Here is a 13,350-nt window from a genome sequence, read left to right as displayed (position 1 = left end):
TCATTTGTTCATTTGTTCATTTGTTCATTTGTTCATTTGTTCATTTGTTCATTTGTTCATTTGTTCATTTGTTCATTTGTTCATTTGTTCGTTTGTTCATTTGTTCGTTTGTTCGTTTGTTCGTTTGTTCGTTTGTTCGTTTGTTCGTTTGTTCGTTTGTTCGTTTGCTCGTTTGTTCGTTTGTTCGTTTGTTCGTTTGTTCGTTTGTTCGTTTGTTCGTTTGTTCGTTTGTTCGTTTGTTCGTTTGTTCATTTGTTCATTTGTTCATTTGTTCATTTGTTCATTTGTTCATTTGTTCATTTGTTCATTTGTTCATTTGTTCATTTGTTCATTTGTTCATTTGTTCATTTGTTCATTTGTTCATTTGTTCATTTGTTCATTTGTTCATTTGTTCATTTGTTCATTTGTTTATTTGTTCGTTTGTTCGTTTGTTCGTTTGTTCGTTTGTTCATTTGATCCTTTGTTCATTTTTTCATTTGTTCATTTGTTCATTTGTTCATTTGATCATTTGTTCATTTGTTCATTTGTTCATTTCTTTATTTGTTCATTTGTTCATTTGTTCATTTGTTCATTTGTTCATTTGTTCATTTGTTCATTTGTTCATTTGTTCATTTGTTCATTTGTTCATTTGTTCATTTGTTCATTTGTTCATTTGTTCATTTGTTCATTTGTTCATTTGTTCATTTGTTCATTTGTTCATTTGTTCATTTCTTTATTTGTTCATTTGTTCATTTGTTCATTTGTGAATTTGTGAATTTGTTCATTTGTTCATTTGTTCATTTGTTTATTTGTTCGTTTGTTCATTTGCTCATTTGTTCATTTGTTCATTTGTTCATTTGTTCATTTGTTCATTTGTTCATTTGTTCATTTTTTCGTTTGTTCATTTGTTCATTTGTTCATTTGTTCATTTGTTCATTTGTTCATTTTTTCGTTTGTTCATTTTTTCGTTTGTTCATTTGTTCATTTGTTCATTTCTTCAACTTGCTCATTTGTTCATTCGTTCTTTTGTTCATTTGTTCATTTGATCATTTGTTCATTTCTTCAACTTGCTCATTTGTTCATTTGTTCATTTGTTCATTTGTTCATTTGTTCATTTGCTCATTTGTTCATTTGTTCATTTGTTCATTTGTTAATTTGTTCATTTGTTCATTTGTTCATTTGTTCATTTGATCATTTGTTCATTTGATCATTTGTTCATTTTTTCATTTGTTCATTTGTTCATTTGTTCATTTGTTCATTTGTTCATTTGTTCATTTGTTCATTTGTTCATTTGTTCATCTGTTCATTCGTTCATTCGTTCATTCGTTCATTCGTTCATTCGTTCTTTTGTTCATTTGTTCATTTGATCATTTGTTCATTTCTTCAACTTGCTCATTTGTTCATTCGTTCTTTTGTTCATTTGTTCATTTGATCATTTGATCATTTCTTCAACTTGCTCATTTGTTCATTCGTTCTTTTGTTCATTTGTTCATTTGATCATTTGATCATTTCTTCAACTTGCTCATTTGTTCATTTGTTCATTTGTTCATTTGTTCACTTGTTCATTTGTTCATTTGTTCATTTGTTCATTTGTTCATTTGTTCATTTGTTCATTTGTTCATTTGTTCATTTGTTCATTTGTTCATTTGTTCATTTGTTCATTTGTTCATTTGTTCATTTATTCATTTGTTCATTTGTTCATTTGTTCATTTGTTCATTTGTTCATTTGTTCATTTGTTCATTTGTTCATTTGTTCATTGGTTCATTTGTTCATTTGTTCATTTGTTCATTTGTTCATTTGTTCATTTGATCGTTTGATCGTTTGTTCGTTTGTTCGTTTGTTCGTTTGTTCGTTTGTTCGTTTGTTCGTTTGTTCATTTGTTCATTTGTTCATTTGTTCATTTGTTCATTTGTTCATTTGTTCATTTGTTCATTTGTTCATTTGTTCATTTGTTCATTTGTTCATTTGTTCATTTGTTCATTTGTTCATTTGTTCATTTGTTCATTTGTTCATTTGTTCATTTGTTCATTTGTTCATTTGTTCATTTGTTCATTTGTTCATTTGTTCATTTGTTCATTTGTTCATTTGTTCATTTGCTCATTTGCTCATTTGTTCATTTGTTCATTTGTTCATTTGTTCATTTGTTCATTTGTTAATTTGTTCATTTGATCATTTGTTCATTTGTTCATTTGATCATTTGTTCATTTGATCATTTGTTCATTTTTTCATTTGTTCATTTGTTCATTTGTTCATTTGTTCATTTGTTCATTTGTTCATTTGTTCATTTGTTCATTCGTTCATTCGTTCATTCGTTCATTCGTTCATTCGTTCATTCGTTCATTCGTTCATTCGTTCATTCGTTCATTTGTTCATTTGATCGTTTGTTCGTTTGTTCGTTTGTTCGTTTGTTCGTTTGTTCGTTTGTTCGTTTGTTCATTTGTTCATTTGTTCATTTGTTCATTTGTTCATTTGTTCATTTGTTCATTTGTTCATTCGTTCTTTTGTTCATTTGTTCATTTGATCATTTGTTCATTTCTTCAACTTGCTCATTTGTTCATTTGTTCATTTGTTCATTTGTTCATTTGTTCATTTGTTCATTTGTTCATTTGTTCATTTGTTCATTTGTTCATTCGTTCATTCGTTCATTCGTTCATTTGTTCATTTGTTCATTTGTTCATTTGTTCATTTGTTCATTTGTTCATGTTTTCACTTGCTCATTTGTTCATTCGTTCTTTTGTTCATTTGTTCATTTGATCATTTGTTCATTTCTTCAACTTGCCCATTTGTTCATTTGTTCATTTGTTCATTTGTTCATTTGTTCATTTGTTCATTTGTACATTTGTTCATTTGTTCATTTGTTCATTTGTTCGTTTGTTCGTTTGTTCGTTTGTTCGTTTGTTCGTTTGTTCGTTTGTTCGTTTGTTCGTTTGTTCGTTTGTTCGTTTGTTCGTTTGTTCGTTTGTTCGTTTGTTCGTTTGTTCGTTAGTTCGTTTGTTCGTTTGTTCGTTTGTTCGTTTGTTCGTTTGTTCGTTTGTTCGTTTGTTCGTTAGTTCGTTTGTTCGTTTGTTCGTTTGTTCGTTTGTTCGTTTGTTCGTTTGTTCGTTTGTTCGTTTGTTCGTTTGTTCGTTTGTTCGTTTGTTCGTTTGTTCGTTTGTTCGTTTGTTCGTTTGTTCGTTTGTTCGTTTGTTCGTTTGTTCGTTTGTTCGTTTGTTCGTTTGTTCGTTTGTTCGTTTGTTCGTTTGTTCGTTTGTTCGTTTGTTCGTTTGTTCGTTTGTTCGTTTGTTCGTTTGTTCGTTTGTTCGTTTGTTCGTTTGTTCGTTTGTTCGTTTGTTCGTTTGTTCGTTTGTTCGTTTGTTCGTTTGTTCGTTTGTTCGTTTGTTCGTTTGTTCGTTTGTTCGTTTGTTCGTTTGTTCGTTTGTTCGTTTGTTCGTTTGTTCGTTTGTTCGTTTTTTCGTTTGTTCGTTTGTTCGTTTGTTGATTTGTTCATTTATTCGTTTGTTCGTTTGTTCGTTTGTTCGTTTGTTCGTTTGTTCGTTTGTTCGTTTGTTCGTTTGTTCGTTTGTTCGTTTGTTCGTTTGTTCGTTTGTTCGTTTGTTCGTTTGTTCGTTTGTTCGTTTGTTCGTTTGTTCGTTTGTTCGTTTGTTCGTTTGTTCGTTTGTTCGTTTGTTCGTTTGTTCGTTTGTTCGTTTGTTCGTTTGTTCGTTTGTTCGTTTGTTCGTTTGTTCGTTTGTTCGTTTGTTCGTTTGTTCGTTTGTTCGTTTGTTCGTTTGTTCGTTTGTTCGTTTGTTCGTTTGTTCGTTTGTTCGTTTGTTCGTTTGTTCGTTTGTTCGTTTGTTCGTTTGTTCGTTTGTTCGTTTGTTCGTTTGTTCGTTTGTTCGTTTGTTCGTTTGTTCGTTTGTTCGTTTGTTCGTTTGTTCGTTTGTTCGTTTGTTCGTTTGTTCGTTTGTTCGTTTGTTCGTTTGTTCGTTTGTTCGTTTGTTCGTTTGTTCGTTTGTTCGTTTGTTCGTTTGTTCGTTTGTTCGTTTGTTCGTTTGTTCGTTTGTTCGTTTGTTCGTTTGTTCGTTTGTTCGTTTGTTCGTTTGTTCGTTTGTTCGTTTGTTCGTTTGTTCGTTTGTTCGTTTGTTCGTTTGTTCGTTTGTTCGTTTGTTCGTTTGTTCGTTTGTTCGTTTGTTCGTTTGTTCGTTTGTTCGTTTGTTCGTTTGTTCGTTTGTTCGTTTGTTCGTTTGTTCGTTTGTTCGTTTGTTCGTTTGTTCGTTTGTTCGTTTGTTCGTTTGTTCGTTTGTTCATTTGTTCGTTTGTTCATTTGTTCATTTGTTCATTTGTTCATTTGTTCATTTGTTCATTTGTTCATTTCTTTATTTGTTCATTCGTTCATTCGTTCATTCGTTCATTCGTTCATTCGTTCATTCGTTCATTCGTTCACTTGTTCATTTGTTCATTTGTTCGTTTGTTCGTTTGTTCGTTTGTTCGTTTGTTCGTTTGTTCGTTTGTTCATTTGTTCAATTGTTCATTTGTTCATTTGTTCATTTTTTCATTTGTTCATTTGTTGATTTGTTGATTTGTTCATTTATTCATTTGTTCATTTGTTCATTTGATCATTTGTTCATTTGATCATTTGTTCATTTGTTCATTTGTTCATTTGTTCATTTGATCATTTGATCATTTGTTCATTTGTTCATTCGTTCATTCGTTCATTCGTTCATTCGTTCATTCGTTCATTCGTTCATTCGTTCATTCGTTCTTTTGTTCATTTGTTCATTTGATCATTTGTTCATTTCTTCAACTTGCTCATTTGTTCATTCGTTCTTTTGTTCATTTGTTCATTTGATCATTTGTTCATTTCTTCAACTTGCTCATTTGTTCATTTGTTCATTTGTTCATTTGTTCATTTGTTCATTTGTTCTTTTGTTCATTTGTACATTTGTTCATTTGTTCATTTGTTCATTTGTTCATTTGTTCATTTGTTCATTTGATCATTTGTTCATTTGTTCGTTTGTTCATTTGTTCATTTGTTCATTTGTTCAATTGTTCATTTGTTCATTTGTTCATTTTTTCATTTGTTCATTTGTTGATTTGTTGATTTGTTCATTTATTCATTTGTTCATTTGTTCGTTTGTTCATTTGTTCGTTTGTTCATTTGTTCATTTGTTCATTTGTTCAATTGTTCATTTGTTCATTTGTACATTTGATCATTTGTACATTTGATCATTTGTTCATTTGTTCATTTCTACATTTGTTCATTTGTTCATTTGTTCATTTGTTCATTTGTTCATTTGTTCATTTGTTCATTTGTTCATTTGTTCATTTGTTCATTTGTTCGTTTGTTCATTTGTTCGTTTGTTCGTTTGTTCGTTTGTTCGTTTGTTCGTTTGTTCGTTTGTTCGTTTGTTCGTTTGTTCGTTTGTTCGTTTGTTCGTTTGTTCGTTTGTTCGTTTGTTCGTTTGTTCATTTGTTCATTTGTTCATTTGTTCATTTGTTCATTTCTTTATTTGTTCATTTGTGAATTTGTGAATTTGTGAATTTGTTCATTTGTTCATTTGTTCATTTGTTGATTTGTTCATTTGTTCATTTGTTCATTTGTTCATTTGTTCATTTGTTCATTTGTTCATTTGTTCATTTGTTCATTTGTTCATTTGTTCATTTGTTCATTTGTTCATTTGTTCATTTGTTCATTTGTTCATTTCTTTATTTGTTCATTTGTTCATTTGTTCATTTGTTCATTTGTTCATTTGTTCTTTTGTTCATTTGTTCAATTGTTCATTTGTTCAATTGTTCGTTTGTTCGTTTGTTCGTTTGTTCGTTTGTTCGTTTGTTCGTTTGTTCGTTTGTTCGTTTGTTCGTTTGTTCGTTTGTTCGTTTGTTCGTTTGTTCGTTTGTTCGTTTGTTCGTTTGTTCGTTTGTTCGTTTGTTCGTTTGTTCGTTTGTTCGTTTGTTCGTTTGTTCGTTTGTTCGTTTGTTCGTTTGTTCGTTTGTTCGTTTGTTCGTTTGTTCGTTTGTTCGTTTGTTCGTTTGTTCGTTTGTTCGTTTGTTCGTTTGTTCGTTTGTTCGTTTGTTCGTTTGTTCGTTTGTTCGTTTGTTCGTTTGTTCGTTTGTTCGTTTGTTCGTTTGTTCGTTTGTTCGTTTGTTCGTTTGTTCGTTTGTTCGTTTGTTCGTTTGTTCGTTTGTTCGCTTGTTCGTTTGTTCGCTTGTTCGTTTGTTCGTTTGTTCGTTTGTTCGTTTGTTCGTTTGTTCGTTTGTTCGTTTGTTCGTTTGTTCGTTTGTTCGTTTGTTCGTTTGTTCGTTTGTTCGTTTGTTCGTTTGTTCGTTTGTTCGTTTGTTCGTTTGTTCGTTTGTTCGTTTGTTCGTTTGTTCGTTTGTTCGTTTGTTCGTTTGTTCGTTTGTTCGTTTGTTCGTTTGTTCGATTTTTCGTTTGTTCATTTGTTCATTTGTTCATTTGTTCATTTGTTCATTTGTTCATTTGTTGATTTGTTGATTTGTTCATTTGTTCATTTGTTCATTTGTTCATTTGTTCATTTGTTCATTTGTTCATTTGTTCATTTGTTCATTTGTTCATTTGTTCATTTGTTCATTTGTTCATTTGTTCATTTGTTCATTTGTTCATTTGTTCATTTTTTCGTTTGTTCATTTTTTCGTTTGTTCATTTGTTCGTTTGTTCATTTGTTCGTTTGTTCATTTGTTCATTTGTTCATTTGTTCATTTGTTCATTTGTTCATTTTTTCGTTTGTTCATTTTTTCGTTTGTTCATTTGTTCATTTGATCATTTCTTCAACTTGCTCATTTGTTCATTCGTTCTTTTGTTCATTTGTTCATTTGATCATTTGTTCATTTCTTCAACTTGCTCATTTGTTCATTTGTTCATTTGTTCATTCGTTCATTTGTTCATTTGTTCATTTGTTCTTTTGTTCATTTGTTCATTTGTTCAATTGTTCATTTGTTCATTTGTTCATTTGTTGATTTGTTCATTTGTTCATTTGTTCATTTGTTCATTTGTTCATTTGTTCAATTGTACATTTGTTCATTTGTTCAGTTGTACATTTGTTCATTTGTTCATTTGTTCATTTGTTCAATTGTTCAATTGTTCATTTGTTCGTTTGTTCGTTTGTTCGTTTGTTCGTTTGTTCGTTTGTTCGTTTGTTCGTTTGTTCGTTTGTTCGTTTGTTCGTTTGTTCGTTTGTTCGTTTGTTCGTTTGTTCGTTTGTTCGTTTGTTCGTTTGTCCGTTTGTTCGTTTGTTCGTTTGTTCGTTTGTTCGTTTGTTCGTTTGTTCGTTTGTTCGTTTGTTCGTTTGATCGTTTGTTCGTTTGTTCGTTTGTTCGTTTGTTCGTTTGTTCGTTTGTTCGTTTGTTCGTTTGTTCGTTTGTTCGTTTGTTCGTTTGTTCGTTTGTTCGTTTGTTCGTTTGTTCGTTTGTTCGTTTGTTCGTTTGTTCGTTTGTTCGTTTGTTCGTTTGTTCGTTTGTTCGTTTGTTCGTTTGTTCGTTTGTTCGTTTGTTCGTTTGTTCGTTTGTTCGTTTGTTCATTTGTTCGTTTGTTCATTTGTTCATTTGATCAATTGTTCATTTCTTCAACTTGCTCATTTGTTCATTTGTTCATTTGTTCATTTGTTCATTTGTTCATTCGTTCATTCGTTCATTCGTTCATTCGTTCATTTGTTCATTCGTTCATTTGTTCATTTGTTCATTTGTTCATTTGTTCATTTGTTCATTTGTTCATTTGTTCTTTTGTTCATTTGTTCATATGTTCATTTGATCATTTGTTCGTTTGTTCGTTTGTTCGTTTGTTCATTTGTTCATTTGTTCATTTGTTCATTTGTTCATTTGTTCATTTGTTCATTTGTTCATTTGTTCATTTGTGAATTTGTGAATTTGTTCATTTGTGAATTTGTTCATTTGTTCATTTGTGAATTTGTTCATTTGTTCATTTGTGAATTTGTGAATTTGTTCATTTGTTCATTTGTTCATTTGCGAATTTGTGAATTTGTTCATTTGTTCATTTGTTCATTTGTTCATTTGTTCATCTGTTCATTTGTTCATTTGTTCATTTGTTCATTTGTTCATTTGTTCATTTGTTCATTTGTTCATTTGTTCATTTGTTCGTTTGTTCATTTGTTCGTTTGTTCATTTGTTCATTTGTTCATTTGTTCATTTGTTCATTTGTTCATTTGTTCATTTGTTCATTTGTTCATTTGTTCATTTGTTCATTTGTTCATTTGTTCATTTTTTCGTTTGTTCATTTTTTCGTTTGTTCATTTGTTCGTTTGTTCATTTGTTCATTTGTTCATTTGTTCATTTGTTCATTTGTTCATTTTTTCGTTTGTTCATTTTTTCGTTTGTTCATTTGTTCATTTGATCATTTCTTCAACTTGCTCATTTGTTCATTCGTTCTTTTGTTCATTTGTTCATTTGATCATTTGTTCATTTCTTCAACTTGCTCATTTGTTCATTTGTTCATTTGTTCATTCGTTCATTTGTTCATTTGTTCATTTGTTCTTTTGTTCATTTGTTCATTTGTTCAATTGTTCATTTGTTCATTTGTTCATTTGTTGATTTGTTCATTTGTTCATTTGTTCATTTGTTCATTTGTTCATTTGTTCAATTGTACATTTGTTCAGTTGTACATTTGTTCATTTGTTCATTTGTTCATTTGTTCATTTGTTCAATTGTTCAATTGTTCATTTGTTCGTTTGTTCGTTTGTTCGTTTGTTCGTTTGTTCGTTTGTTCGTTTGTTCGTTTGTTCGTTTGTTCGTTTGTTCGTTTGTTCGTTTGTTCGTTTGTTCGTTTGTTCGTTTGTTCGTTTGTTCGTTTGTTCGTTTGTTCGTTTGTTCGTTTGTTCGTTTGTTCGTTTGTTCGTTTGTTCGTTTGTTCGTTTGTTCGTTTGTTCGTTTGTTCGTTTGTTCGTTTGTTCGTTTGTTCGTTTGTTCGTTTGTTCGTTTGTTCGTTTGTTCGTTTGTTCGTTTGTTCGTTTGTTCGTTTGTTCGTTTGTTCGTTTGTTCGTTTGTTCGTTTGTTCGTTTGTTCGTTTGTTCGTTTGTTCGTTTGTTCGTTTGTTCGTTTGTTCGTTTGTTCGTTTGTTCGTTTGTTCGTTTGTTCGTTTGTTCGTTTGTTCGTTTGTTCGTTTGTTCGTTTGTTCGTTTGTTCGTTTGTTCGTTTGTTCGTTTGTTCGTTTGTTCATTTGTTCGTTTGTTCATTTGTTCATTTGATCAATTGTTCATTTCTTCAACTTGCTCATTTGTTCATTTGTTCATTTGTTCATTCGTTCATTTGTTCATTCGTTCATTCGTTCATTCGTTCATTCGTTCATTCGTTCATTTGTTCATTCGTTCATTTGTTCATTTGTTCATTTGTTCATTTGTTCATTTGTTCATTTGTTCATTTGTTCTTTTGTTCATTTGTTCATATGTTCATTTGATCATTTGTTCGTTTGTTCGTTTGTTCGTTTGTTCATTTGTTCATTTGTTCATTTGTTCATTTGTTCATTTGTTCATTTGTTCATTTGTTCATTTGTGAATTTGTTCATTTGTGAATTTGTTCATTTGTGAATTTGTTCATTTGTTCATTTGTGAATTTGTTCATTTGTTCATTTGTGAATTTGTTCATTTGTTCATTTGTTCATTTGTTCATTTGCGAATTTGTTCATTTGTTCATTTGTTCATTTGTTCATTTGTTCATTTGTTCATCTGTTCATTTGTTCATTTGTTCATTTGTTCATTTGTTCATTTGTAAGTTTGTTCGTTTGTTCGTTTGTTCGTTTGTTCGTTTGTTCGTTTGTTCGTTTGTTCGTTTGTTCGTTTGTTCGTTTGTTCGTTTGTTCGTTTATTCGTTTGTTCGTTTGTTCGTTTGTTCGTTTGTTCGTTTGTTCGTTTGTTCGTTTGTTCGTTTGTTCGTTTGTTCGTTTGTTCGCTTGTTCGTTTGTTCGTTTGTTCGTTTGTTCGCTTGTTCGTTTGTTCGTTTGTTCGTTTGTTCGTTTGTTCGTTTGTTCGTTTGTTCGTTTGTTCGTTTGTTCGTTTGTTCGTTTGTTCGTTTGTTCGTTTGTTCGTTTGTTCGTTTGTTCGTTTGTTCGTTTGTTCGTTTGTTCGTTTGTTCGTTTGTTCGTTTGTTCGTTTGTTCGTTTGTTCGTTTGTTCGTTTGTTCGTTTGTTCGTTTGTTCGTTTGTTCGTTTGTTCGTTTGTTCGTTTGTTCGTTTGTTCGTTTGTTCGTTTGTTCGTTTGTTCGTTTGTTCGTTTGTTCGTTTGTTCGTTTGTTCGTTTGTTCGTTTGTTCGTTTGTTCGTTTGTTCGTTTGTTCGTTTGTTCGTTTGTTCGTTTGTTCGTTTGTTCGTTTGTTCGTTTGTTCGTTTGTTCGTTTGTTCGTTTGTTCGTTTGTTCGTTTGTTCGTTTGTTCGTTTGTTCGATTTTTCGTTTGTTCATTTGTTCGTTTGTTCGTTTGTTCGTTTGTTCATTTGTTGATTTGTTCATTTGTTCATTTGTTCATTTGTTCATTTGTTCATTTGTTCATTTGTTCATTTGTTCATTTGTTCATTTGTTCATTTGTTCATTTGTTCATTTGTTCATTTGTTCATTTGTTCATTTGTTCATTTTTTCGTTTGTTCATTTTTTCGTTTGTTCATTTGTTCGATTGTTCATTTGTTCATTTGTTCATTTGTTCATTTGTTCATTTTTTCGTTTGTTCATTTTTTCGTTTGTTCATTTGTTCATTTGATCATTTCTTCAACTTGCTCATTTGTTCATTCGTTCTTTTGTTCATTTGTTCATTTGATCATTTGTTCATTTCTTCAACTTGCTCATTTGTTCATTTGTTCATTTGTTCATTCGTTCATTTGTTCATTTGTTCATTTGTTCTTTTGTTCATTTGTTCATTTGTTCAATTGTTCATTTGTTCATTTGTTCATTTGTTGATTTGTTCATTTGTTCATTTGTTCATTTGTTCATTTGTTCATTTGTTCAATTGTACATTTGTTTATTTGTTCATTTGTTCAGTTGTACATTTGTTCATTTGTTCATTTGTTCATTTGTTCGTTTGTTCGTTTGTTCGTTTGTTCGTTTGTTCGTTTGTTCGTTTGTTCGTTTGTTCGTTTGTTCGTTTGTTCGTTTGTTCATTCGTTCATTCGTTCATTCGTTCATTTGTTCATTTGTTCATTTGTTCATTTGTTCATTTGTTCATTTGTTCTTTTGTTCATTTGATCATTTGTTCGTTTGTTCGTTTGTTCGTTTGTTCGTTTGTTCATTTGTTCATTTGTTCATTTGTTCATTTGTTCATTTGTTCATTTGTTCATTTGTTCATTTGTGAATTTGTTCATTTGTTCATTTGTGAATTTGTTCATTTGTTCATTTGTGAATTTGTTCATTTGTTCATTTGTGAATTTGTGAATTTGTTCATTTGTTCATTTGTTCATTTGTTCATTTGTTCATTTGTTCATTTGTTCATTTGTTCATTTTTTCGTTTGTTCATTTTTTCGTTTGTTCATTTGTTCGTTTGTTCATTTGTTCGTTTGTTCGTTTGTTCGTTTGTTCGTTTGTTCGTTTGTTCGTTTGTTCGTTTGTTCGTTTGTTCGTTTGTTCGTTTGTTCGTTTGTTCGTTTGTTCGTTTGTTCGTTTGTTCGTTTGTTCGTTTGTTCGTTTGTTCGTTTGTTCGTTTGTTCGTTTGTTCGTTTGTTCGTTTGTTCGTTTGTTCGTTTGTTCGTTTGTTCGTTTGTTCGTTTGTTCGTTTGTTCGTTTGTTCGTTTGTTCGTTTGTTCGTTTGTTCGTTTGTTCGTTTGTTCGTTTGTTCGTTTGTTCGTTTGTTCGTTTGATCGTTTGATCGTTTGTTCGTTTGTTCGTTTGTTCGTTTGTTCGTTTGTTCGTTTGTTCGTTTGTTCGTTTGTTCGTTTGTTCGTTTGTTCGTTTGTTCGTTTGTTCGTTTGTTCGTTTGTTCGTTTGTTCGTTTGTTCGTTTGTTCGTTTGTTCGTTTGTTCGTTTGTTCGTTTGTTCGTTTGTTCGTTTGTTCGTTTGTTCGTTTGTTCGTTTGTTCGTTTGTTCGTTTGATCGTTTGATCGTTTGTTCGTTTGTTCGTTTGTTCGTTTGTTCGTTTGTTCGTTTGTTCGTTTGTTCGTTTGTTCGTTTGTTCGTTTGTTCGTTTGTTCGTTTGTTCGTTTGTTCGTTTGTTCGTTTGTTCGTTTGTTCGTTTGTTCGTTTGTTCGTTTGTTCGTTTGTTCGTTTGTTCGTTTGTTCGTTTGTTCGTTTGTGAATTTGTTCATTTGTTCATTTGTGAATTTGTTCATTTGTTCATTTGTGAATTTGTTCATTTGTGAATTTGTTCATTTGTTCATTTGTTCATTTGTTCATTTGTTCATCTGTTCATTTGTTCATTTGTTCATTTGTTCATTTGTTCGTTTGTTCGTTTGTTCGTTTGTTCGTTTGTTCGTTTGTTCGTTTGTTCGTTTGTTCGTTTGTTCGTTTGTTCGTTTGTTCGTTTGTTCGTTTGTTCGTTTGTTCGTTTGTTCGTTTGTTCGTTTGTTCGTTTGTTCGTTTGTTCGTTTGTTCGTTTGTTCGTTTGTTCGTTTGTTCGTTTGTTCGTTTGTTCGTTTGTTCGTTTGTTCGTTTGTTCGTTTGTTCGTTTGTTCGTTTGTTCGTTTGTTCGTTTGTTCGTTTGTTCGTTTGTTCGCTTGTTCGTTTGTTCGTTTGTTCGCTTGTTCGTTTGTTCGTTTGTTCGTTTGTTCGTTTGTTCGTTTGTTCGTTTGTTCGTTTGTTCGTTTGTTCGTTTGTTCGTTTGTTCGTTTGTTCGTTTGTTCGTTTGTTCGTTTGTTCGTTTGTTCGTTTGTTCGTTTGTTCGTTTGTTCGTTTGTTCGTTTGTTCGTTTGTTCGTTTGTTCGTTTGTTCGTTTGTTCGTTTGTTCGTTTGTTCGTTTGTTCGTTTGTTCGTTTGTTCGTTTGTTCGTTTGTTCGTTTGTTCGTTTGTTCGTTTGTTCGTTTGTTCGTTTGTTCGTTTGTTCGTTTGTTCGTTTGTTCGTTTGTTCGTTTGTTCGTTTGTTCGTTTGTTCGTTTGTTCGTTTGTTCGTTTGTTCGTTTGTTCGTTTGTTCGTTTGTTCGTTTGTTCGTTTGTTCGTTTGTTCGTTTGTTCGTTTGTTCGTTTGTTCGTTTGTTCGTTTGTTCGTTTGTTCGTTTGTTCGTTTGTTCGTTTGTTCGTTTGTTCGTTTGTTCGTTTGTTCGTTTGTTCGTTTGTTCGTTTGTTCGTTTGTTCGTTTGTTCGTTTGTTCGTTTGTTCGTTTGTTCGTTTGTTCGTTTGTTCGTTTGTTCGTTTGTTCGTTTGTTCGTTTGTTCGTTTGTTCATTTGTTCATTTGTTCATTTGTTCATTTGTTCATTTGTTCATTTGTTCATTTGTTCATTTGTTCATTTGTTCATT

This window comes from Megalopta genalis, unplaced genomic scaffold (assembly GCF_051020955.1).
Source record: "Megalopta genalis isolate 19385.01 unplaced genomic scaffold, iyMegGena1_principal scaffold0022, whole genome shotgun sequence".
Classification (NCBI taxonomy): domain Eukaryota; kingdom Metazoa; phylum Arthropoda; class Insecta; order Hymenoptera; family Halictidae; genus Megalopta; species Megalopta genalis.
Note: the sequence above shows the minus strand (reverse complement) of the source record.